The sequence below is a fragment of the Apodemus sylvaticus genome, chromosome 8, assembly GCF_947179515.1.
Source record: "Apodemus sylvaticus chromosome 8, mApoSyl1.1, whole genome shotgun sequence".
NCBI classification, from domain to species: domain Eukaryota; kingdom Metazoa; phylum Chordata; class Mammalia; order Rodentia; family Muridae; genus Apodemus; species Apodemus sylvaticus.
Window position 1 is genome coordinate 36,610,403 of NC_067479.1, and position 25,570 is coordinate 36,635,972.

Sequence of the window (25,570 nt, forward strand, 5' to 3'; positions counted from 1 at the left end):
GGGAGAATATATTATATGAAAATATTAATTTTCAATTTAATAATGATTTTTGGGATCTGTATTCTTAGCTACACAAATCTCACACGCTCCAATGTCCCCACATAGGGAAATTAATCTCTATTTTTAAAAGTTGATTATTTTATTTTATTTTATTCTGTATGCCAAATGGAGTAGGAAAATAGATATCAATTGTTGTGTTATTAAATATTCCTACAATTTTCAAGTTGGCCCTGTTTTTCTCAATGAACACTAATCTATATTTAGTAGTAGCAAAAGAAAATTACTTAATAACATATTTCTTTTATAATTTTTCATATTTATTTCCAAATTCCCTACACCTAACTTTTTTCTGCAACTACATAAAATGTGTCTATTTTACTAATCACTGTGCTTATTGTTTTCTTTGTTATTATGATTTTAGAATATTTCTCAAAAATAAATATGTTTGAATTCATACTTTGAAAGTAATCTGTAGTGGATAGCATTTATGTATTTCCTTATATTGAACCATCACTGCATCCCTGGGATGAAGACTACTTGATCATGGTGGATGATCATTTTGATGTGTTCTTGGATTCGGTGGGCAAGAATTTTATTGAGTATTTTTGCATCGATATTCATAAGGGAAATTGGCCTGAAATTCTCTTTCTTAGTTTGATCTTTGTGTGGTTTTTGTATTAGCATAATTGTGGCTTTGTATAAGGAGTTGGGTAGTGTTCAGTCTGTTTCTATTTGTTGGAATAGTTTGAAGAGTATTGGTGTTAAGTCTTCTTTGAAGGTCTGATAGAATTCTGAACTGAAACATCTGGTCCTGTGCTCTTTTTGGTCAGAAACACCTTAAGAAATGTTCAACATCATTAATCATTAGGGAAATGCAAATCAAAACAACCCTGAGATTTCACCTCACACCAGTCAGAATGGCTAAGGTCAAAAACTCAGGAGACAGCAGGTGCTGCCAAGGATGTGGAGAAAGAGGAACACTCCTCCACTGCTTTTGGGATTGTAAGATGGTACAACCACTTTGGAAATCAGTCTGGAGGTTCCTCAGAAAACTTGGCATGACACTTCCGGAGGACCCTGCTATACCACTCCCGGGCATATACCCAGAGGATTCCTCAGCATGCAATTAGAACACATGCTCCACTATGTTCATAGCAGCCCTATTTGTAGTAGCCAGAAGTTGGAAATAACCCATGTGTCCCTCAACGGAGGAATGGATACAAAAAATGTGGTATATTTACACAATGGAGTACTATTCAGCCATTAGAAACAATGAATTCATGAAATTCTTAGACAAATGATGGAGCTGGAGAACATCATACTAAGTGAGGTAACCCAATCTCAAGAGACCAATCATGGTATGCACTCACTGATAAGAAACTTGGAATACCCAAGAAATAATCCACATATTAAATGATGTCCAAAAAGAGCGGAGGAGTGGCCCCTGGTTCTAGAAAGACTCACTGCAACAGTATAGGGGAATACCAGAACAGGGAAGTGGGAAGGAGTAGATGGAGGAACAGGGGGAGGGAAGAGGGCTTATGGGACTTGTGGGGAGTAGGGACCCAGAAAAGGGGAAATCATTTGAAATGTAAATAAAGAATATCGAATAAAAAAAAAGAAAAAAGAAAAAAAATAAAAAAGAAAGTAATCTGATTATTTCCATTATCATCACATATGCAAATTGCTAAATTAAAAATAATTAACATTGCTTAGGACAAATGTAGCGACTGTCACTGAATTTATAAATAAAAATATAGCACACATTAATGTTTTGTGTTTGCTTTCTGCATCTACTATATACATGTTTGTGTATTTTTATATATACTTTCTTGAAATTCTCTATAAATCTGATATTGAATTTTGAAAATATAAGTTAAACTGATGAATGTGAGATGTTTTTTCTCCTAAGAGGTTATGAGAGTTACATGAGCTAATTTTGTTGGATTTATTTATGACATTCATAAATATTTGTGAAAAGAAAAGTTAGAACTATTTATTGTTGTTTCTCTTTTTTTCTTTCTTTTTTTTTAATTTTAAATGATCTAGCTTCAAGTTTATTTGTAGAAACAGCATAGGTCTTCTGTGAATTGTGTGTAGGTAGGTGTGTCAAGTCCATCTGTCTTCACACTGGCAGGAGCCTTTTCCATGGGGCGTTCACTGGGGTCACAGCACCTTTGGGAGCCTGAGATGGAGGTGAAGCCTGGGCCTTAGCTTGACTTGCAGACTTGTCTTGGTCTGGACCTCAGATTTGGTTGGCAGAACATATGATGCTTGGCCACGTAGCTTCTAATCTACTTCCAAAGCTTGGGGTGAGCAAGGAAAGCAAAAGAGCCTAGTTTGTGGCTAGGACCCTTTAGAATCTGGAACCTAACTGCCTTAGGCTTCACGAGGGCCTCAATGACCTCTGTGCATGCACTCATTGCCTTTACAAGTTTTACTTTTGCTAAAACTTAGGAACCTGCCAAAAGACAACTTTGATCTGTTTTCTTTTTGTAATGATTTTAACCTTCATTATTTAATGAAATATTATTATTTATTTATTATATTATTTATTTATATATTAAATAATATTTGTGTCTCAGTTCTCAAAGAGAGCCTGAATATTTACATAATTTGATATTAGCAGGTAGCATTATGTGGAATGGAAGAAAATATGAAGGAATCATAAAAATGAATATGATTGATTTGTGCATCATTGAGTAAATCACTGTTCTGTGTCTTAGAAAGGTGATTAAGCAAGATTGCAAGATTTCAACATGTAAGCATGTCTACAATACATCACAGAACATATTATATGTATTTTCACAGAGAGTATTACATACTTATATATATATATATATATATATACATATATATATACTTTAAGTTCATTGAAGGCAGACTAGTTGTAAATAAGATAACCTCAGAGATACATATAAAAAATTAATCACCTTAACTGTGCAATAAAATCATCTGCCAATATTATTTATATATTAAATAATATTTGCTTATATTACATATGTACTCATATAAGTATATATGCAATATATATTATATTCATTAAAACTACATGTATGCTCACTTTCTCTTTATGGTTTTACATACTTCTATTAAAATATAGCAAAAATAATAAACTTTTTCAATTTTATTTTAAATTATCAAAAGTACATTATTTTATATTCATAATGGTTGCACAAATGTAGAAGCAACTTTATATTTCCTACCTTGTGAAAAATATTTTCCAGAGAATTCTATCTGAATTGATCATTAAATGATGATTTTGAGGAAAACATGTTAAAATATTATTTTTAAAAGTGTATCAGGAAGACATAGAATCTATCTTAAAATCTCCAAGGAATGAACTGGAAAGAACTGAAAGACATGCATTTGGTACTTGTACTAAATGAATTCATCCAATGGCTTATCATTAGCATGCTACTGAGATTAGGTATGAACACAGCAAAATATTAAATTGAAACTTGCCTAATACACTATGAGACTTTTTGAGCTTTGGATTATGTAGCTCGATTGCTGAGTTTCAAGTTTGAACTTAGTTGACAACAACATTGTGTCATAATGATGTGAAACAGTTGGAAGTGACTTGGAAAGAATATGAAACTAAGGAGATTAGCAACTACCTAATTCGTTGTAAGCCGCTGCCGGAAATTTGCTGCTTTATCCCATTGAATTTGGAAGTATTTAAACTGGAGGAGGAGGTTTCAACCAGGGCCACACAATCTGATGCATTTTTTAAACAATAATCACAGATAGTCCATAAACAGACAGACAACTTTAAAAAGAAAAGCTACCTACATGGCTATTTGGTTCCCCACTGTGCATTTAGTAACACAGCTTCATTCTTTTCAAAGAGCCAGAATGGTACCAATCGGAAGGCATGCAGTGATGCAGGATAGCACCTCATAAGAAGGCTTTCAGAGACTTGGAGGCAAACATTGATGGTGAGTATTAAAGTGGATGAGTGGCCATGCGGTGGTGGCACACGCCTGTAATCCCAGCACTCTGGGAGGCAGAGGCAGGCGGGTTTCTGAGTTCGAGGCCAGCCTGGTCTACAGAGTGAGTTCCAGGACAGCCAGGGCTATACAGAGAAACCCTGTCTCGAAAAAAGCAAATCAAATGAAAAAAAAAGGTAGATGAGTGATGGGTTGGAGAGAAATAAGATGAGATTTCTCTACTGTAAATTTGCTTTGGTTGAACTCCCCTAAAATTACTATAGTATTCAACTGATCTAAATCAGAGTACAACAAAACAAATAGCATCAAAAGGCCACTGAAACACTTGGAAAATAATTTTATTTTTAATAAATGTTTTGCTCCTTTATATAATACTGTCTATACACTATCAAGTGTGAACTAATTTTTGAAGTTGTAGTTAATTTCATGAACTGATGTAAAACTTATAGTGACTTCATTTGAACAGCTATGCTTTGTAGTTATTAGTTAAAATAATTCATGTCTATAAGAACTTTCTACATGAAACTAGTTAAAAAGAGTAAAAGGTTCTGTGATGAAAATGCTCTTGCTTTCTAGGTTGAAAGAAAAGCTTTTATGCTTAGTTTGTATACAAAGTTAAATGTAAAAGAAATTTAATGTAAACAAGGATTTCAAAATGTTACATGAGAAGTAAGATTGAGTCCTTAGTATTTGCTGAATTCCTAGCATTCAATGATAATTTTCCAAAGTACTGTATACTTTGGAAATAGCACACTTAAGTTTTATAAATCCTTATGAAATAATTATTAATCATTTTAGGCTTGAAGAAAATTCTCTTCTTAGAATCAATACAAATAAATATAGACAGATATCACAGAGTCAATATCATCTTTCTCTATGAAGTACCATTTTATCCTTTAGAAACTTTAACTTCGAACATAATAACTAGCAGTTTTGAAATGTGATCTATTGGAATACTTGTAATTTATCTAGACTTGCAAAGACTTATCTACCCTGTTATGATTGTTATTTCTTCAGTGACTAGTTTGGCAAAGAAAAACAAGAGAATAGCCAAACCATGAGGAAATATATCTTTGTCAGAGTCAGTGATTTGTCTCAGAGTAGCATGCAAGATGATGAAGTCCCTTTCTGCCTGAATCTAGCCTTTCCTCAATTTATCAAAATAATTCCAGGCACCAAATGATGCTGGTCAAGTACATAACCTTATTGTACTCTTTTTTGGCAAATATAAACCAGAATTTTAGGAATCAGTGTTTATTCTATGCTAATCATCTGTTTGTTGCAAATATTTTAATGTGTGGTTTACTATGATTCTATAATATAACTTGAAGTATGAGACTATCACCTGACTCTTTTATGCTACATACAATTTTTTATCACAGCATTATTCAAATTTGGTAAATGGTGGGAGAAAAAAATTCAGTATCAAATAGCACAAGATGGAGCACATGTAATATAAGAATTCAAAATGAATTTTTCTGCCATAAATAGTTAACTCATGTCCTTTGCAGGAAAATGAATGCAATTAGAGATAATCATACCAAGTGAGTATCTTTTCTCGTTTGTTGTTTTATCAAAACCTGTTAATTTTGACAATCAACAAATATGGAGTTACTTTTACTTACCCACTAACAACTGATTTTCCTTTAACTATTGTCTGTATTACCCATTGTTGCAGGAAAGACTAGCATTACTAGACTGGATATCCTGCTAGTAATTGCTCTAGATAACATTACTTCAGATTATTTAAGGAGCTGGGGATACTAAAATTCTTACCATGTTTTAATTTAATCTAATCATGTTTAAAATATTCAAATTACCAGATGTACTATGGAATAATTGAAGAAATATATTTATTCCATGCCATTTAAAAAAGAGTAATTTCCCTTTCTTAAACGGGAATTTACTTGTTTTATGTTTCCTTAATTAAAAACAAGATTAGTGTTCATCTCCAGTTCGCCATTTGAAAAATGTTAATGTTTATAGACAGATATCAATAAAAGCTTGGTTGTAGTGACCTTCTATATCAGTGATAAACTTTTATTTCACAGAATTTTTAGAGAGGTTGCATTTATATAAAATAATCAATTGTTTTAGAAAACTAAGATTTTGTGAGTATAGAAGAAAAATAATTTTTAAAATATTAAAAAATTACATAAGCCATACATCACATTTTCAGATGTTCTATCTATAAAATGTGTACTCAGAAATTTTTCTAAACGAATGACAAGTGTCCCTGTCTTTCTCTCATGGATGTCTTGGTAGCTCCTGGCAGTAAAGTCATGCCTGGCAGCCTGAATGCTTCGACAGGCATTTTCTAGACACCTCATTTGAAGTTAAAAGCAGTCTTGATGCTCTTTGACAGCCTCTGGGATTCATCTTAAAACTGGTTATCAGAAGCCAGAGTTATTACTATGAATGGCATCAAAATCTCAGCGAGTCAAGCGAAAGCAATCAGTCTGTTAACTGTTTTGAAAGGCATTTTTAGGAAGTGTGTGGAAGGTGATTCTTTTCCAAATATAAACTGGAAAGAAATGATCAATCAAAATATGGATGAGGATTAAATGTAGGTCATTTCTGTTCAGCATGGTATACAATAATTACCTCAAAATATAGATTAAATTTCACAAATAAAAAAAGATTGACTTTCTTTAAAGTTATTAAAACTAACTGATAGAAGCTGCATTTTGTGAAGAAATTTTCTTATCTTTCTCCCATTAAAATTGTGCTGTCTACAAAAGATAGTCAATATATCCTAAAATAAACTACCCTAGTCCAAAAGGGTCATAATTATTTCAAAAACTTGAAACAGAAATTTTTAATTTTAGATAACAACAGTTCATGAATAAATATTCATATATTTTATCTCCTAATCATCCCTTATCTAATACTTAAGTCACTTCTGCTTCTCAGTTATTATGTTCAAACTGATAATCACATTACTTTTCAACATACTGCTTTTTATTTACTTTGAATATATACTCAACAGTAGAATATGTTAATTCTACTTAATACTCTCCCAACATCTGCACAGATTTATATTTTCACCACAAAAAAAGAGAAAAGTCCTGCCATTTTGGCAACATGAATGAGTCTAGATGATCATGTATTGAGTGACATGAATTAAGAACAAAATGTGAAAGGGTAAAGTTCATGTTAGTAAATTGTACATTTTAAAGCATCAGATCAAATGTTATCACTAAAACTAAATTCCAATTTTAGGAGACAATAGATACTTTAATTACCCTAACTTTATTTTCCACATGACATTTATATATTCAAATCCTAGTCATAGTTATTTCAGGATGTGGCAATATTTAGGCAATGCTCCTTTTAGAGCTGAAATTAGTACAAAATAGGATGCTTCAGAAAAATACATTTTTGCAGTGGATGATGATGTCCTTGTCTAAGAAAGGAGAGAGGAAGAGAGAGAAAGAGAGAGAGAGAGAGAGAGAGAGAGAGAGAGAGAGAGAGAGAGAAAGAGAGAGAGAGAGAGAGAGCTGTTGAAACATTGACAAAGGAGATACTATTTAAAGTTCCATAATAATAATTACTCCCTTTTTTATACCACTGTGACAAAGTGATGGAGCAAAGTAAGAAATTAAGAGAGAAATGGCTCATTTTGGCTTACAGGTTAATATAATCCCATCAATTGTATTGAAGAATAGATGCAAGTTAGAGCAGTAGAAGCAGGAATATGAGGCAGCTAGTACCATCTCAGCAGAAACTTGCAGCAGACAGGAATCAGAGAGCTTAGAATGAGGCCAGGCTACAACTCTATAAGGCCAGGACTACAATGACTGCACACTGCCAGCCTTTCCTCCCACCCTAACCTCCAGAATGACTCCACCTGCTGTAGAAAAAAAATCAAAGTCCTGAGCTTATGGTCTTGGCTTTGTCTTGCTCCTGCCATAGTAATTAGTAGCCAGCCAAAGTGAAAGATTGCAAAATTTTCATTTCCATTCCATGCCTCTAAGAAGGTCCCAGCACGGATGAAATTTTGAGTTTAGTTTGAGCATCCATAAATATTAACATAAGACCATAAGTCAGTCTATACTTTAAGCTTCCTAGTCTCTAAGTGTTGGAGAAATATTAAAAGTTGAATATCCTCAAATTAGAATAAAATTTTAATTTATAAAAATTAAGCAACCTATACAGCCATCATCCACAGAGGTAAGTGAAACAAGATACTTACATTAAATGCAAGATAATTTGTGCTTACAAAAATTTAGTAATTCTTTTTTTATTCGATATAATTTATTTACATTTCAAATGATTTCCCTTTTCTAGCCCCCCCCCACTCCCCGAAAATCCCATCAGCCCCCTTCTCTTCCCCTGTCCTCCCACCCACCCCTTCCCACTTCCCCGTTCTGGTTTTGCCGAATACTGTTTCACTGAGTCTTTCCAGAACCAGGGGCCACTCCTCCTTTCTTCTTGTACCTCATTTGATGTGTGGATTATGTTTTGGGTATTCCAGTTTTCTAGGTTAATATCCACTTATTAGTGAGTGCATACCATGATTCACCTTTTGAGTCTGGGTTACCTCACTTAGTATGATATTCTCTAGCTCCATCCATTTGCCTAAGAATTTCATGAATTCATTGTTTCTAATGGCTGAATAGTACTCCATTGTGTAGATATACCACAAAGCCATCATTCCCAAATAATTAAGTAAAATGCTGGTACACAGAGTCAAAGACATAACTATCAACAAATATATATTTGCTTCTACATGAAATAAAATCAATAGCTAAAATTATAGTGTGGCAATTTCTTCCACCTACATATACCCATTCAAAGGAAATCTTAGCCAAATGTCTTCTTCTATACCTTGGAAACTGTTTCAGAACATCAATCATAAATATTATCCTTAATTTTCTTTTTTGTTTAAATAAAATATATTTTATTAGCATAAAAATAAGCACATTGCTCAATGGCTTCAAATTGAAGACCTAGACAAAAATACACACACCTATGGACAACTGATTATTATTAAAGCTATCAAAAGTACACATTGGAAAATAACAGTATTGAAGAAGAATCAAATAGATATCGACATTGATAAGTGGTAAGTATGGACTAATCTGCACAAGATTCAACTCTGAATGAGACAAAGACCTAGACATAAGGCCAGAAACAATAAAAAGTCAAAGAAGAAAACTTGGAAAAAAGCTTTACACAGGAAATGACATACTGTATGGAATACAATTAGCATGACAATTAATATTACCAATTAATAAATGGAACCTCCTGAAACCCAGATGTTTTCTTCATGACAAATGACATTTATTTGGACAATTTTTTAGCCTACAGAATGGGAAAAGCTTTATCTATCTAAAATCATCTCTTTAAAAAAATTATTTTATTGGTTATTTTATTTATTTTTATTTCAAATGTTATCCCCTTTCCTGGTTCCCCTCTGGGAAATCCCTATCCCATCCCCCTCCCAATGCTTCTGTGAGGGTGCTCTCCCAACCACTAACCCACTCCTGCCTTCCTGCCCTGGCATTTCCCTACACTGGGGAATCAAGCCTTCCCAGGACCAAGGGCCTCTCCTCCCATTGGTGCCCAACAAGGCTCCTCTGCTACATTTGTGGCTGGAGCCATGGGTCCCTCCATGTGTACTCTATGGTTGGTGGTTTAGTTCCTGTGAGCTCTGAGATATCTGGTTGGTTGGTATGGGGTTGCAAACCCCTTCAGCTTCTTCAGCCCTTTCTCTAACTCCTCCATTTGGGACCCTGTGTTTAGTCCAATGGTTGGCTGCAAGCTTCCATCTCTGTATTTGTAAGGCTCTGGCAGGGCCTCTTAGGAGACAGCCATATTAGGCTTTCAGTTTCCTCCAGTTGTTATATTAATAAAGGCATTTAATATTCAGTGATGTCCTTGTGTTTGTTCCTGTACCCTCAAAGAGAATAGATGATGAGTTCCTGAAGAATTATTTATAAATAAAAATTTAGAAGTTCATATGGGATGACTAGATCATTGTCAAATAATTTTAGGAGTTTTCACACATTTAATAATATGACATTAGCTTTTGATTGGTAGCAAACATTGATTGATTTTGTATGATCAGTACTTCTTTAGTAAACTTATTTTATCTATGTATAGTTTTCCTAAATTTGGCAAGATGTCTTATCCTGTATCTAATTTTAAAATGTTTATTATTAATTCTTTGTCACATAATTAATAGTTTTTCATTTCAATTTACTTGTTAAAAACTATTATCTGTTTGGTTAATTATTCACATTTCATCAGGACAGTGATGGTGCATGCCTTTAATACTAGCACTTAGGAGGCAGAGGCAGGTGGATTACTGAGTTTGAGGACTGGCTGGTCTACAGAGTGAGTTCCAGGACAGCCAGGACTACACAGAGAAACCATGTCTTGAAGAAACAAAAACAAAAACAAAAAATCAAAAAAAATTTTTTTCACATTTCTTGTTGCTTAGCATTAGTGTCACTGCAAAACTGCAATATATTATGTCTCTTTTAGTCATTATATTGTAGCTTCAATGAGTGCAGATCTTCTCTGTGTTTAACAGCTGATGGGAATGTCTATGGAAATGACCTGTAGTTGACTTTAACCAAATTGCATTAGAAGTATTGGTGGATCCACTTTACACAGTAGCTGAATTTGAGCTATGCACTTTTCTGTTCTCACAGTTACTTAATTCATAGAGATGTCTTTGTTCATATCCCTGCATGAGGACTTCTTTTGCTGTAATCTGATTGCTTCCAGTACACTGGTCACTGGAGCTTTTATTTATATAAATGTGTACTTCAAATTCTGCAGACAATACACTTATTAGCAAGTGTGTATCTTAAAAATAACTCCTGCCTAATTCCTTGGAAACTTTTGGGTCAAACTTGGAATCTTCTTCCTTTACTTTTTTAATCTGGTTTCCTTTTACTTATTTTTGACCCTTTTTTTTATTTTCTATATTCTTTGTTTACATTTGAAATGGTTTTCCCTTTCCTGTTTTCCCCTTCCCCATAAGCTCCATAAGCCCTCTTCCTTCCACCCTTTCCCCAATCAACCACGCCCCACTTCTCTGTTCTGGTACTCCCCTACAATGCTGCATCAAGCCTTTCCAGGACCAGGGCCCTCTCCTTCCATCTTCTAGGTTTTCTTGTCTCAAATTACTACCAAACAGGTTCACTCCAATAAGAAGGCTATTATATTACTATATGCAAAACAAGGTATGCAAGCCTACATTCAAAACAGCACAAAATTGTTAACACCAGTTAACCAACAAATATAGATTTGTTCCTGAAATAATATATGTGAGATTTATAAGAAATTATAAAGAAATTTTATTTCAGCAACTTGGGTCCTCTCGCTAGGAGTCACATCCAAAATCTTTTTAGGTCTATGTGATACAGACTGAATTCAGACATCCCCTGAACTGACTAGAATGCTTATCCATACTTAGTATATACATTTAACCCCAAACAAGGAAGATAAAGTTAGTTTGTAGAAGAAAGCAGTCATATTCAACAAACATCCAATTGAGGAGCAAAGTGACAAATCAGAGAAAGATTTATCAGAATGAGTTAGTAGCAGGATATCCCCAGTTCTCTTGAGGTTAGACAGGAAATAGAAGTGAAATAAAAGAGCAGAATGGGAGAGGGGTGCTACTCAAAGACAAGGAAAGAAGGAGAGAGAATACCAAAGTTAAAATGAGATCAACAGAGAAATTCAGGCAGATGTTGGGAGAAACAAGACTGAATCAGTCATATATGAAAACTAGATATTACAGTGGCTAGAAGCTTTTAGCCCCAAGGCTAGCAATTGTTAGGGAAAACTATTCTGGGCCCAATCTAAGCAGTGTATTTGCAAAGCTTAGTTATGCTTCCTCACCACAGGAATTCTATGAGACTAGAGCCAATAGGTTCTAGAATCTAGCTATTGAATACTTCAATGTCATAAGTCAGACTAAAATATTTGGTCTGGCCTCCTTTGCAGTATAGACTGGGTACTGGAAATAAGGCCTTGCCACAGCTCTCCTTACCCAAATCCTGCCCAGAGAGAGCCAGTATCCCAGAGATGCTGTCACTTCTAAGTTCACAGGTAAGACTAATACTTTTGCTCCAATAACTGGCCAAAGAGGGAACTACGAAGAGACCATAGGGCATGTGAATCACAGAGTACCTGGGGACAGGATCCATCCAGTTGCCATCAGTGCCCTGGAGTTAAGCCTGTGATATAGCTCTCTACATCCAAATCCTGCACAAAGAGAACTGGTCTCTGAGGAATACTGACACACATGCTATCAGACTATCAGGTTCAGAAGATACCATAGAAAACATTGACACAACAGACAAAGAAAAAGAAAAAAAAAAAGCTCCTAACTCAAAACATCCAGAAAATCCAGGACACAATAAGAAGGCAAAACCTAAAGATAATAAGTATAGAAGAGAGCAAAGATTCCCAACTTAAAGGGCCAGTAAATATCTTTAACAAAATTATAAAAGAAAACTTCCCTAACTTAAAGAAAGAGATGCCCATGAACATACAAGAAGCCTACAAAATTCTCATGGACTGGACCAAAAAAGAAATGCATCCTATTACATAATAATGAAACCATCAAATGCACCAAAAAAGAAAGAATATTAAAAGCAGCAATGGAAAAAAGATCAAGTAACATATTAAGGCAGAACAATGAGAAATATACTTTCTGATAGACTTCTCAACAGAGCCTCTAAATGCCAGAAGATCCTGAGCAGATGCCATACAGAGCCTAAAAGAACACAAATGTCAGCCCAGGCTACTATACCCAGCAAAACTCTCAATTATGATAGATGGAGAAACCAAGATATTCCATGACAAAAGCAAATTTACACAGTATCTTTCCACAAATCCAGCCCTACAAAGGATAATAGATGGAAAAAAAACAGCATAATGAAGGAAACTACACCCAAGAGAAAGAAAAAAAGTAATCTTTGAACAAACCAAAAAGAAGATTGCCACACAAACATAATTCAACCTATAAAAAAAAATAACAGAAAGCAACAATCACTTTTCCTTAACATCAATGACTCAATTCCCACAATAAAAAGACATGGACTAGAAAACTTGATACAAAAGCAGGACCCAGCATTTTGCTGCATACAGGAAATGCACCTCAGTGACAAAGACAGATTCTACCTTAGAGTAAAAAGCTGGGAAATATTCTCCAAGCAAATGGCCCCAAGAAACAAGCTGGAGTAGCCATTCTAATATTAAATAAAATTGACCTTCAACTAAATTGATCTAAAAAGATATGGACTAACACTTCATACTCATCAAAGGAAAAATCTACCTAGATGAAGATCAATGCTCCAAGTACAAGGGCACCCACATTCATAAACAACACTTCAATAAAGCTCAAATTACACATTACACATCACACCATAATAGTGGAAGACTTCAACATCCCACTCTCAGCAATGGACAGATCATGGAAACAAACATCTGCTCTTTTATGTGTTTTCCCCCCTTTTAGCTAGTATACTAGATTATCACATATAATAAATCACTAAATGAATTTATTATCCCACATTTTTAATCACATTGATTAAAAATTATATTTAAATATTTGATGATTATTTTTGTGATATTGATAATCACCAATAATATTATTGATTATCAGTATTTTATTAAATATTTTATCATATGAAATATGAGAACTGTCTTAGTATTTAAGGCAAATTACAAATGTTATAACTAACATTTTGCAGTGTTATGAACTTGGCAGAATGAGATGAAAAGACATTTTATTTTCTTTTGGTATGACATAAACTCTGATTCATGACACTGTGTAAGGAAAATACATTAGTGTATCTCATAGTTTTGGAGGCTGTAAGTCCTTGTATATGTGTGTGTGTATGTCTCATTAACTTAGAAACTGGTGTACTTTGAATTATACTGAGAAAAATGGTATTGTCATCATAATATGTTGGACAAGAAAGTTTATATGGCAAGAAAGAAATTGGTGTGGGGGATGTGTGGATTAAGGAAAGAGTCTGTAGTAATAACTTCATGAAAGGCAACCTTGATTCTAACGAAATGATCTTCACCAAATTCTATAGGTCATATTCTCATGATGTCCCTATATGTTCCAATATGAAAGGTGCTCTTAAAACTGCTATGGGAATACAAGGTAAAACTCAGTGAAGATAACTGAAAAAGGAAAGAACTCCTGTGCTAATGAGCCAGAAAATTAATATAGTAATACTTGTCATCTAATCAACATCAATAGACAAACTGAATATATTTCACATCAAAACCCAAGAAAAGTATACCCATATCTTCAAAAAAAAAGGTATACCCATATCTTCAAAGAACAATTTTCAGCTTCATGTGGAATCACTGGAAAAAAAAAAACACTGTTCCCCCCAAAAATAGAATTGCTAAAACAATAAAATAAAAATCAGTTCCCAAAACAATTACAACAAAAACAAAAACCTATCTGTTACAGCTATCACCTTCCCAGATTCCAAGTTATCAGAAATAAAAGTAGCAAAAACAGCATAATAAATTACACGGAAATATACATGTTAGTCAATGGAATGGAATTGGAGACCCAGATATAATTTACACACCCATAAATACCAGATATGGAAGCCATAAATCCACATTGGTAAAAGGACAGTATCTTCAGCTAAGGGTGCTGGTCAAAGTGGAGATCTTGCTGTCACCAGTAGAATAGGAATAGATCCATACTTATCACCCTCTAGTAAACTGAAATAGAAAGGAATTAAAGACCTCAATATAAAGACATATCCACTAAGTCAGATAAAAAGGAAAATGGGGAATAACTTGGAATTTTGACACAAAAAGATAACTTTCTGAGGAGTGCATTATTAGGGCAGATAATATGATCAAGAATTAATAAGTAGGACCTCACAAAATTAAAGAAGCTACTGTAGACAAATTTTAAACCAACATGGCTGCTTTGATCACATTCAGAGATTTTGTGATCTGACTAAAAGGCCAACATTTCCTTAGCGTATACCTTTAATCACAGACAATGATGTCTATTTGAGGGACAAAGAACCTGACAAATCAGAGAAAGATTTGAGAGAACAAGTCAGAGGTAGGATATACCCAACTCTCAGGAGGCAAGCTATTTAAGAGCAGAGCAGAGTGAGTCAGTCAGTTTAGTTGAGTGGAGTTGATTTGGAATTTGAGTCATCTGGGAGTCAGTGCAGTGAGTGCAGTACAGTGGAGTTGAGTTCCTTCATGAGTTCATGTAGTTCAGTGCAGGTCAGCAGAGGTACTTGAAGGCAGGGAATAAGAAGACAACAAAAGATTAGAATCAATTGACAGAGTATATTTGAATTCAAATCAAGCAATTCAGCAATTAGCCAAGATTGAATCAGTCAGCTTAGAGAAGAGTGTGAATCAGAATAGAGTTGAAACAATCAGCTAGATTTTAGAAAAATACTAAAATGGGTGAGGGAGACTCAGCAATAAGCCTCCAAGATGAGAATTATTTAAGTGGAATAAAATAACATTTACAAGCTTCTATATAGCAAAGGGAATACCTTTCAGAGAAAGCAGCAGCCTACAGAATAGAAAATAGTTATTACCAGATACACCTCTGGTAAAGGAGTAATACTCAAAATACATAAAGAACTAAAAAAAAGTCAAGAAAATAAATTACCTAATTGAAGATGGAATACAGATCTAAACAGCGAATTCTCAAAAGAAGAAATTTAAATGGTTGAGAAACAATTAAATACATTTTCAACAGCTTAGTTTAATAGGGAAAAGAAAATCAAAGCCAATTTGATATTTCATCTTATACTAGTCAGATTGGCTATGATTAATAAAACAGGTGCCATCTCTTGCTAGCAAAAATGTGGAATAAGGAGAATACTCATTCATTGCTAGTGAGAGTGCAAACTTGTGCAGCCATTATAGAAATCTGTGTGGTGTGGTGGCTCCTAAGAAAGATGGAAAATGATCTAAATCAAGATCCAAATAGATCTATTTGGGGCATATATCCAAAGGATACTTCATAATATCACAGAGACAATTATGCAATAACATCCATTCAATCAGTGCTCTAATTATAAGTCAGGAATGGGGAAGAAACTACCTATGTCCCTTAAGAAAAAACACTGATAAAGTAAATGCGGTCAAATTTCCCAAGGAAGCATTGTGCAGTCAACACAATAAATCTAATCATATAATTCACAAATTAGGATGGAACTAGGAAAAATCATTGCAAGTGAAGTAGTAGCTCATATCCATAAAGAGAAATATGGTATGTATCTGTTTATATGAAGATATTAGTTGTTAAGTCAATGACAACTAAGTAGCAATCATAGAGGTTAGGTGTAGAATAAGGGACTAGAGTGGGCTTTTATAGGAAAGGGATCCTGTTACAAAGGAGAAACAGAATACATATTTGTGAATGGTTAGGGCATGGAATCAGAGAGTTAAACAGGGAAGCAGTGGAGAGAGGAGATAGAATGAATAAATATGGAGAAAGATTAATGGTTAATATTAATGACATTTGAATGGTAGTACAGAAATGTAGCACATAGAACCTCCTAAAATATGAAGGTGATCTAATGGAAATTTCCAAATAATGGTGGAGTCTAAGACAAAAGAAGTTATGATTTGTCATAAATGATTTTTCCCGAAGTAGGATTATGTTATATGTAATTGAGTTGTTGGCTAAATGTCCAATGAGAATAAAGAAACAACTAAGGCTATTGTCAAGATGATAATCGGCTGTTGACAAACTGGTAGCATGCTCTCATTTCTGCAAACGAGATCCTCACCACTCATTTAACAGGGAAATGGCCTTATTTAGATGTTGACCCTACCTTCTAGTGTCTTTAATACTGGAAACTATTCTGCACACTACTGTAAGGGCAACTTCAACCCTACCACATGCCTTCTGATTAACAATGGTGTTCTTCATGCAAAATATGCTAATCAATGGTGTCAGCAACTTGTAAGTGTAACCAACCAAGGTCTGATATGACTAAAGGTCCATTTTGTGATATGAAACACATTCCTGATACTACATAGGTAAGAAAAATCTGAGACTAGATGTAGTACAGTATCCTAGGGTTAAACCTGATAACACCTTTCTACAAAAAGAGCATAGCTCTAAAATGACTCCTAATATTGATATACTCATAATCCAGTGGCTTGCACAGCTGTCATTCAAGAATCTTCCTTCAAGAATAGATGGGGGAAAATACAGATACCCACAGTACACCAATATGCAGGGACTTAGAAGAGATGAAGCAGACCAAGAAAACAAGGCTCTGTATATCAACATGGTATAAGCTCACATGAATTAACAGGAACTGAGTGACCATGCACACGACCTGCATGGCTTTGTGCCAGATTATTTGCTTGCACACTAATTTAGTGGCTCCTAGTTTAGTGGCTTGTTTTTCTGAGATTTCTCAATGTAGGATCTTTATTTATAGTGCCTTTTTTTGAGCTATATTTCCTCTATTTTATCTAATCCATAGGTGTTAGTGTTTTCAAATTATATTATGTTTTATTTTATTTTAGTTTAGTTTATTATTATCTCTTAGACACCAGTTTGATTTCTTTTTTTTTTATTTGATATAATTTATTTACATTTCAAATGATTTCCCCTTTTCTAGCCCCCCCCCCACTCCCCGAAAGTCCCGTAAGCCCCCTTCTCTTCCCCTGTCCTCCCTCCCACCCCTTCCCAGTTCCCCGTTCTGGTTTTGCCAAATACTGTTTCACTGAGTCTTTCCAGAACCAGGGACCACTCCTGCTTTCTTCTTGTATCTCATTTGATGTGTGGATTATGTTTTGGGTATTCCAGTTTTCTAGGTTAATAACCACTTATTAGTGAGTGCATACCATGATTCACCTTTTGAGTCTGGGTTACCTCACTTAGTATGATGTTCTCTAGCTCCATCCATTTGCCTAAGAATTTCATGAATTCATTGTTTCTAATGGCTGAATAGTACTCCATTGTGTAGATATACCACATTTTTTGTATCCACTCTTCTGTTGAGGGATACCTGGGTTCTTTCCAGCATCTGGCAATTATAAATAGGGCTGCTATGAACATAGTAGAGCATGTATCCTTATTACATGGTGGGGAATCCTCTGGGTATATGCCCAGGAGTGGTATAGCAGGATCTTCTGGAAGTGAGGTGCCCAGTTTTCGGAGGAACCGCCAGACTGCTTTCCAGAGTGGTTGTACCAATTTGCAACCCCACCAGCAGTGGAGGAGTGTTCCTCTTTCTCTGCACCCTCTCCAACACCTGCTGTCTCCTGAATTTTTAATCTTAGCCATTCTGACTGGTGTAAGATGAAATCTTAGGGTTGTTTTGATTTGCATTTCCCTAATGACTAATGAAGTGGAGCATTTTTTAAGATGCTTCTCCGCCATCCGAAGTTCTTCAGGTGAGAATTCTTTGTTTAACTCTGTACCCCATTTTTTAATAGGGTTGTTCGGTTTTCTGGAGTCTAACTTCTTGAGTTCTTTATATATATTGGATATTAGCCCTCTATCTGATGTAGGATTGGTGAAGATCTTTTCCCAATTTGTTGGTTGCCGATCTGTCCTCTTGATGGTGTCCTTTGCCTTACAGAAACTCTGTAACCTTATGAGGTCCCATTTGTCAATTCTTGCTCTTAGAGCATACGCTATTGGTGTTCTGTTCAGAAACTTTCTCCCTGTACCGATGTCCTCAAGGGTCTTCCCCAGTTTCTTTTCTATTAGCTTCAGAGTGTCTGGCTTTATGTGGAGGTCCTTGATCCATTTGGATTTGAGCTTAGTACAAGGAGACAAGGATGGATCAATTCGCATTCTTCTGCATGCTGACCTCCAGTTGAACCAGCACCATTTGTTGAAAAGGCTATCTTTTTTCCATTGGATGTTTTCAGCCTCTTTGTCGAGGATCAAGTGGCCATAGGTGTGTGGGTTCATTTCTGGATCTTCAATCCTGTTCCATTGATCCTCCTGCCTGTCACTGTACCAATACCATGCAGTTTTTAACACTATTGCTCTGTAGTATTGCTTGAGGTCAGGGATACTGATTCCCCCAGATTTTCTTTTGTTGCTGAGAATAGTTTTAGCTATCCTGGGTTTTTTGTTGTTCCAGATGAATTTGATAATTGCTCTTTCTAACTCTGTGAAGAATTGAGTTGGGATTTTGATGGGTATTGCATTGAATCTGTATAGTGCTTTAGGCAAAATGGCCATTTTAACTATATTGATTCTACCGATCCATGAGCATGGGAGGTTTTCCCATTTTTTGAGGTCTTCTTCCATTTCCTTCTTCAGAGTCTTGAAGTTCTTGCCATACAGATCTTTCGCATGTTTGGTAAGAGTCACCCCAAGATACTTTATACTGTTTGTGGCTATTGTGAAGGGGGTCATTTCCCTAATTTCTTTCTCAGCCTGCTTATCCTTTGAGTATAGGAAGGCCACTGATTTGCTTGAGTTGATTTTGTAACCTGCCACTTTGCTGAAGTTGTTTATCAGCTGTAGGAGCTCTCTAGTGGAGTTCTTTGGGTCACTTAGGTAGACGATCATGTCGTCTGCAAATAATGATAGTTTGACTTCCTCCTTTCCAATTTGTATCCCTTTGACCTCCTTATGTTGTCGAATTGCCCGAGCTAGTACCTCAAGTACAATATTGAAAAGATAAGGAGAAAGGGGGCAGCCTTGTCTGGTCCCTGATTTCAGTGGGATTGCTTCAAGTTTCTCTCCGTTTAGTTTGATGCTGGCTACCGGTTTGCTGTATATTGCTTTTTCTATGTTTAGGTATGGGCCTTGAATTCCTGTTCTCTCCAAGACTTTAAGCATGAAAGGATGCTGAATTTTGTCAAATGCTTTTTCAGCATCCAATGAAATGACCATGTGGTTTTGTTCTTTGAGTTTGTTTATGTAGTGGATTGTATTGATGGATTTCCGTATATTGAACCAACCCTGCATTCCCGGGATAAAGCCTACTTGATCATGGTGGATGATCGTTTTGATGTGTTCTTGGATTCGGTTGGCAAGAATTTTGTTGAGTATTTTTGCATCGATGTTCATAAGGGAAATTGGTCTGAAGTTCTCTTTCTTTGTTGGATCTTTGTGTGGCTTTGGTATCAGCGTAATTGTGGCTTCGTAGAAGGAATTGGGTAGTGTTCCTTCTGTTTCTATTTTGTGGAATAGTTTGAAGAGTAGCCAGTTTGTTTTCTAGTGAGAGAGATACAAAGACAGAGAGACAGAGAGGGGGTGGGGAGGGAGAGGAAGGAAGAGGGAAAAGGAAAGGGAGAGGTGGCAGTGGGAGAGAAAGAAGGAAAGAACACACAGATGGAAAGAATAATGGGAGGAACTGAGAAGAAGAGAGGGAGAGGACACTCTAATCAGGATATATTATATAAGAAAATGTCCAGTTTCAATAAAAGAAGAAAATCAATTAATGAAAAATCATCTGAACTTTTAGAGGACGAAACACATGCAATTTTCAGTAGTGGGGTGTTATTGGTTCTGTCCTTAGATGTGAGTAATGACAAACCATGTGCATGCCTTATGTACAGAATTAGGTTCACACTGTAGGGTAGTGTCTTAGTCACTATTCTATTTTTGAGAAGGAACACAATGGGGACTCCTCACAAAAAGGAAAATATTTACTTTGGGACGAGCTTAGAATTGCAGAAGTTTAGCCTGTTATCATCATGGAGGGAAACATGGTAGCAGGCATGACAGACATTTTCCAAGAGTCCTATGTAAGAGATACATCTTCATCCATAGACAGAGAACTCTTAGGACTGTCATGGACTTTTAACACCTCAAAGTCCACCTCCAGTGATATACTTCCTCCAAGAAAGCCACATTCTCCAACAAGACCTCCTCACCTAATTCTCAAATAGCACTACTCCCTGTGAACTAGGCATTCGAATACAAGAGCCCACAGGAACCACTATTATTCAAATGACCATAGGTAATATATTTAATTGATAAATAAAAAATGGCCAATTCCTTACTGGAAAAAGTTAAACAGATTTTGTAACGTATTTTTCCTGATTTTTCACATAATTTTCAAAAATCAGCATGGGTATTTAAGGAAGTATTTACTAATAATTGGAAAAGTAATTTACCTGAAGTTAAAAATCAGTGTTTCTAGATAAGATCTACCACACATAGGAAGACAGCTGAAACATATATTCATGAGGAGTCAAGAGATGTAAATCAGACAAGAGTTTAAAGCTTAGAATCCCTAATCAATATGAGGTACCTCTTTGTTGGTGGCTACTTTTTGTCTCTGCAGAATGTTTTGTATTCTCATTGTGAACAATCCTGACAAATTTATGGCACATTCACTCAGCTCTACTCCTATAAATTTTTAATGCTTTCATTTATCTTGATTTAGAGTGTTTTTCACCATGTGCATTAATTGAAGTGTATCATTCTATGTCAATCACAGCATGATCAGAATCATTTTCAAAGTGTTGCACAAAAGAGAAATATCATTAAAAAAATAAAATCTTGAGTCCAAATGATAACATAAGCAGAATCTTTTTTATGTTGTCTCCAACAACATTATTTATAAATTTTTGATTTTAAAAATGCCATTTTTTCTGAAGGAAAAAAGGACAAAATGAGCCTAAAATTGTGCTTATCACACATAACTTTCAGAAAGGAATTGATGCTTTAATGTCTAATTGATCTATTACCCTCATTGTTATGAGCTGTTCACAGGTGATAAGATATAACAGCTGTTGATTACTAAAAGTGGTTATTTAAAATACTTGACTCAAATTTTACATGTAGTATTAAATATAAAAAAGTTTCTTATTAAATAGTACTATGATTAATATTTAACATGCTTATATTTTGTTGGTTAAACCAAAGTATTATTTTATTTCTTTAAGTCAAAACATTTTAATTAAATTGATGACAATTTACAACTTGCCATCAAACATTAAATCATAATGGAATACCTATGTTACTCTTGTATTCCACAATTTCCACTATATATATTGATGAAAAGGTAACACTGTCATTCATATTGCTAAAACATACATCCACAATTTTTGAAGCACATTATAAAATTTCATGTGTAATTAGGCAATATATATTATGAAACAAATTCAATTTTGATTTTTCTTAAGCCTATATTTACAGAAAGAAATCAACATAGCTCCTGAAATTGGTAAAAAGAATTTCAAAGACATCAAAGGAACAGAATCATGCCTAAAGTTATACATGAAAGAATCATTTTAAGTCTGCATTCTTGTTTATGTTGTTTAGTAAATATAAGTTGATCTGTTTAATTCAGTCTTAAATACATGCAATCATTTCTGATATATATTAAGAAATAAAGAACCAAACAGAAATAAATATACAATTTTGTTTTTATAAAATCAGACATAAAATTCAACAGAAATTTTTCAATATTCTGTATTGCCCTGTAATCCAAATCTTAAATTATTTAGCATTTAAGATATTTCTGGTTTTCTTGTTATATTGATGCTTGCCAACAGCCAAAAAATATCATACAACTATCATTTTAAAATATATATCCAGACCATCAAATCCTTCCATATTCTTTTAGCTCCATTGACTGTTGAGCCATGAAGCTAATCTTCAGTTTGTTGTGAGTGTACTGCATTACAATTTGAGAACCCAGTTAAAGAAAACTTCAAAATTTAAGTTTCAGTCCATATAGAATTCATATCCCTGTTTTCTGCACAGAAAAATTTAAGAAAGAACTATCTCTCAAGCAATTACAAGGCAAGTGTTCTCTGTATATACACGTTATCAGTTATATTTTTTTCAGTCCATCTGGACAGATACAAATGAACAAGATACATAAAGTAGTTGAAAAGTATGGGTATCTAAAGAAGAAATATAGTTAATGTATTTTAGTGAGCACTGAAATCTGCAAAGTTTTATTCAGAATCTTGGGATTCCAATAGGGTCAGGCCACAAGTTACCACTTGGGGTCAAGACAAACAAATGAGCAAATGTATTGTAATTCATGGTTGCTATCCTTATTAAACATTTTAAAATAATATTTATAAATTTGAGTTCTAAAACTGATATTTCTTTAACAGGATTACATTTTAGCACTATACCTGTTGGAGAAAATGATTGTGTAGGAAAAAAATATCACTTTGGGGGAGTGTGGATAATTCAGGCAATTTCAAGATACATTTGCATCATAATTTTAATATGTTTTTCTAATGGCATGCCCTTCAGTAATGGTGCTAACTTTATAAATAAAGCTGGTATGTAGAATGTTTGGTTTTCAAATAACTACTAATACCATATTTCAAAGGTTTGCGTTATTTGTAATAGGTATCAACCTAAGGCAAGTCAAGCTCATTTATATTTATAGTAGGGGCTTAAGAGACAAGACTGGACTAAAATTTGTTCTTCGTATGCTAACTAATTCAATAGAAGGACTGAGTTCATGTTTCCCATTATTTAAATTTCACCACATATTCTGACCAGAAAACTACACAGACACATAGACACAGACATAGACCAGACACACACACATGTACACGCACACACACACACACACACACACACACACATAAACACAACTACTACTACTACTACTACTACTACTACTACTACTACTACTACCTGTTCTTTTATTATACTAAATCTTTTCAGAGGTAAACAGTCAGGCATATGATAGCACGAATAGCTACTGATCAGGGGGAAAATGAATCCTGAATGCTCCCTGACTTATTTTTTGCTCTGGTGAAAATCAGCAGAGAGTTGTGATCTTGATAAGTGTGACATTCCAAACTCTTAGTCTTAAATCTAATCACTATTGTAATAATCATATTGTCATGTGGAACTGATGATAATATGAGGGCAGAGAACTTGTGAAAAGGATTAGTGAACTTAAGAGAAAAATGCCAAGGATATGTGTACCCTTCATTTTCTACCATGCTATGAGAGAAGTAAAAGGTGCCCTTTATGCTTCAAAACTGGCATCTCCTTCTGACTAATTAAGGTTATAATTTATCATCAGATTACAGTTAAAATAGAATTATGATTAAAAAAATTCTATTGGTTACAAACCCAACTTTTTGTATAGCATCTTCAAAAACACATTTTCTTCATGTTAGTCTACTGATTATGAATATAAATGAGCATGATGCTTTTCAGTAAGTTCAAAACTCAATTACCTAAATATACATGTACTTGAAAGATTGTGCTTGTAGTCAATTTGATATTCAAATCTCTCCAGATCCCAATTTAATCATAATATAATAGATGACTTTCAGTGCATATCTGTGTAAAACATGCAAGTATTATATAACAACCAATTTAATTTTGAAATTATATTCTCACTTGTTTATGCCATGAGGAAAAATTCTCTGAAAATAATATTCTTTGGGAGGATAAAACTTTTTTTCAGGAGAGTAGAAGATGACTAAATGAGAAGGTTGGGCATGAGCAGTCATTTTCTGTTTGCTGAATCTCATTCCTTTCGTTTCACTACGTGCACATGGTTCTTACCACTCTAGATATGTAGTACCTCATTATTGTTTTCATACATATGGCTAATATCTTAATTGGAAAGAGCATGTATCTGAGGTAATAGAAACATATACTGATAATTTATTTCCAGAGTTACTGATACCATTTACTATTTATTAGCAAGGGACAAAGTAATCCTGAGAATTTTCTGTATTCTGGCACTGAGTTCATTTTTAAAGGTTAACTAAACATTTTTAAAACTTTAACCCAGCTACAACCTTCCAATGTACAATGATTTATTTACATCCAATGCTACCCATTTCATTACCATCACATAGAGAAATGAATAAATTATATAATACCTGAAAATAGAAATAAAAACAATAAATAAACCACAAAATGAGGGAATTCTAGAAATAGAAAAATGGAGGTAAGTGAAAAGAAACTACAGATATAAGCACTGCCAACAGAATACAAGAGATGGACGAGAAAATCTAAGGAAAAAAATATGGTAGAAGAAATATACATCAGTCAAATGAAGTGTTAAATACGACAAATTCTGGATACAAAACATTTCTGGATAGAAAATCTTAGATACTATGTAAAAACCCCAGTATAAGAATAAAAAAAGTAATAAAAACCCTAACATAACAGAAATAGAAGGAAAATGAATCTACCAAAATGCACCATCCATCCATCAATCCATCTATCCATCCATCCAAATGTATATATGTTTATATATATATATATATATATATATATATATATGTTTATTTATATGTACATATGTAGGGATATGTGTTGTATGAAAACATACACAAGAACTTGTGGAGTTGGTTAATTTCCAGAGTGGTTGCAGCAGCTTGCAATCCCAAAAGCAGTGAAGGAGTGTTCCAACACCTGCTGTCTCCTGAGTTTTTAATCTTAGACATTCTGACTGGTGTTAGGTGAAATCTCAGGGTTGTTTTGATTTGCATTTCCCTAATGACTAATGATGTTGAACATTTCTTAAGGTGCTTCTCAGCCATTTGAAATTCTTTAGGTAAAAATTCTTTGTTTAGCTCTGTACCCCATTTTTAATAGGGTTGTTTGGATCTCTGGAATCTAACTTCTTGAGTTCTTTGTATATACTGGATATTAGCCCTCTGTTAGTTGTAGGGTTGGTGAAGATCTCCTCCCA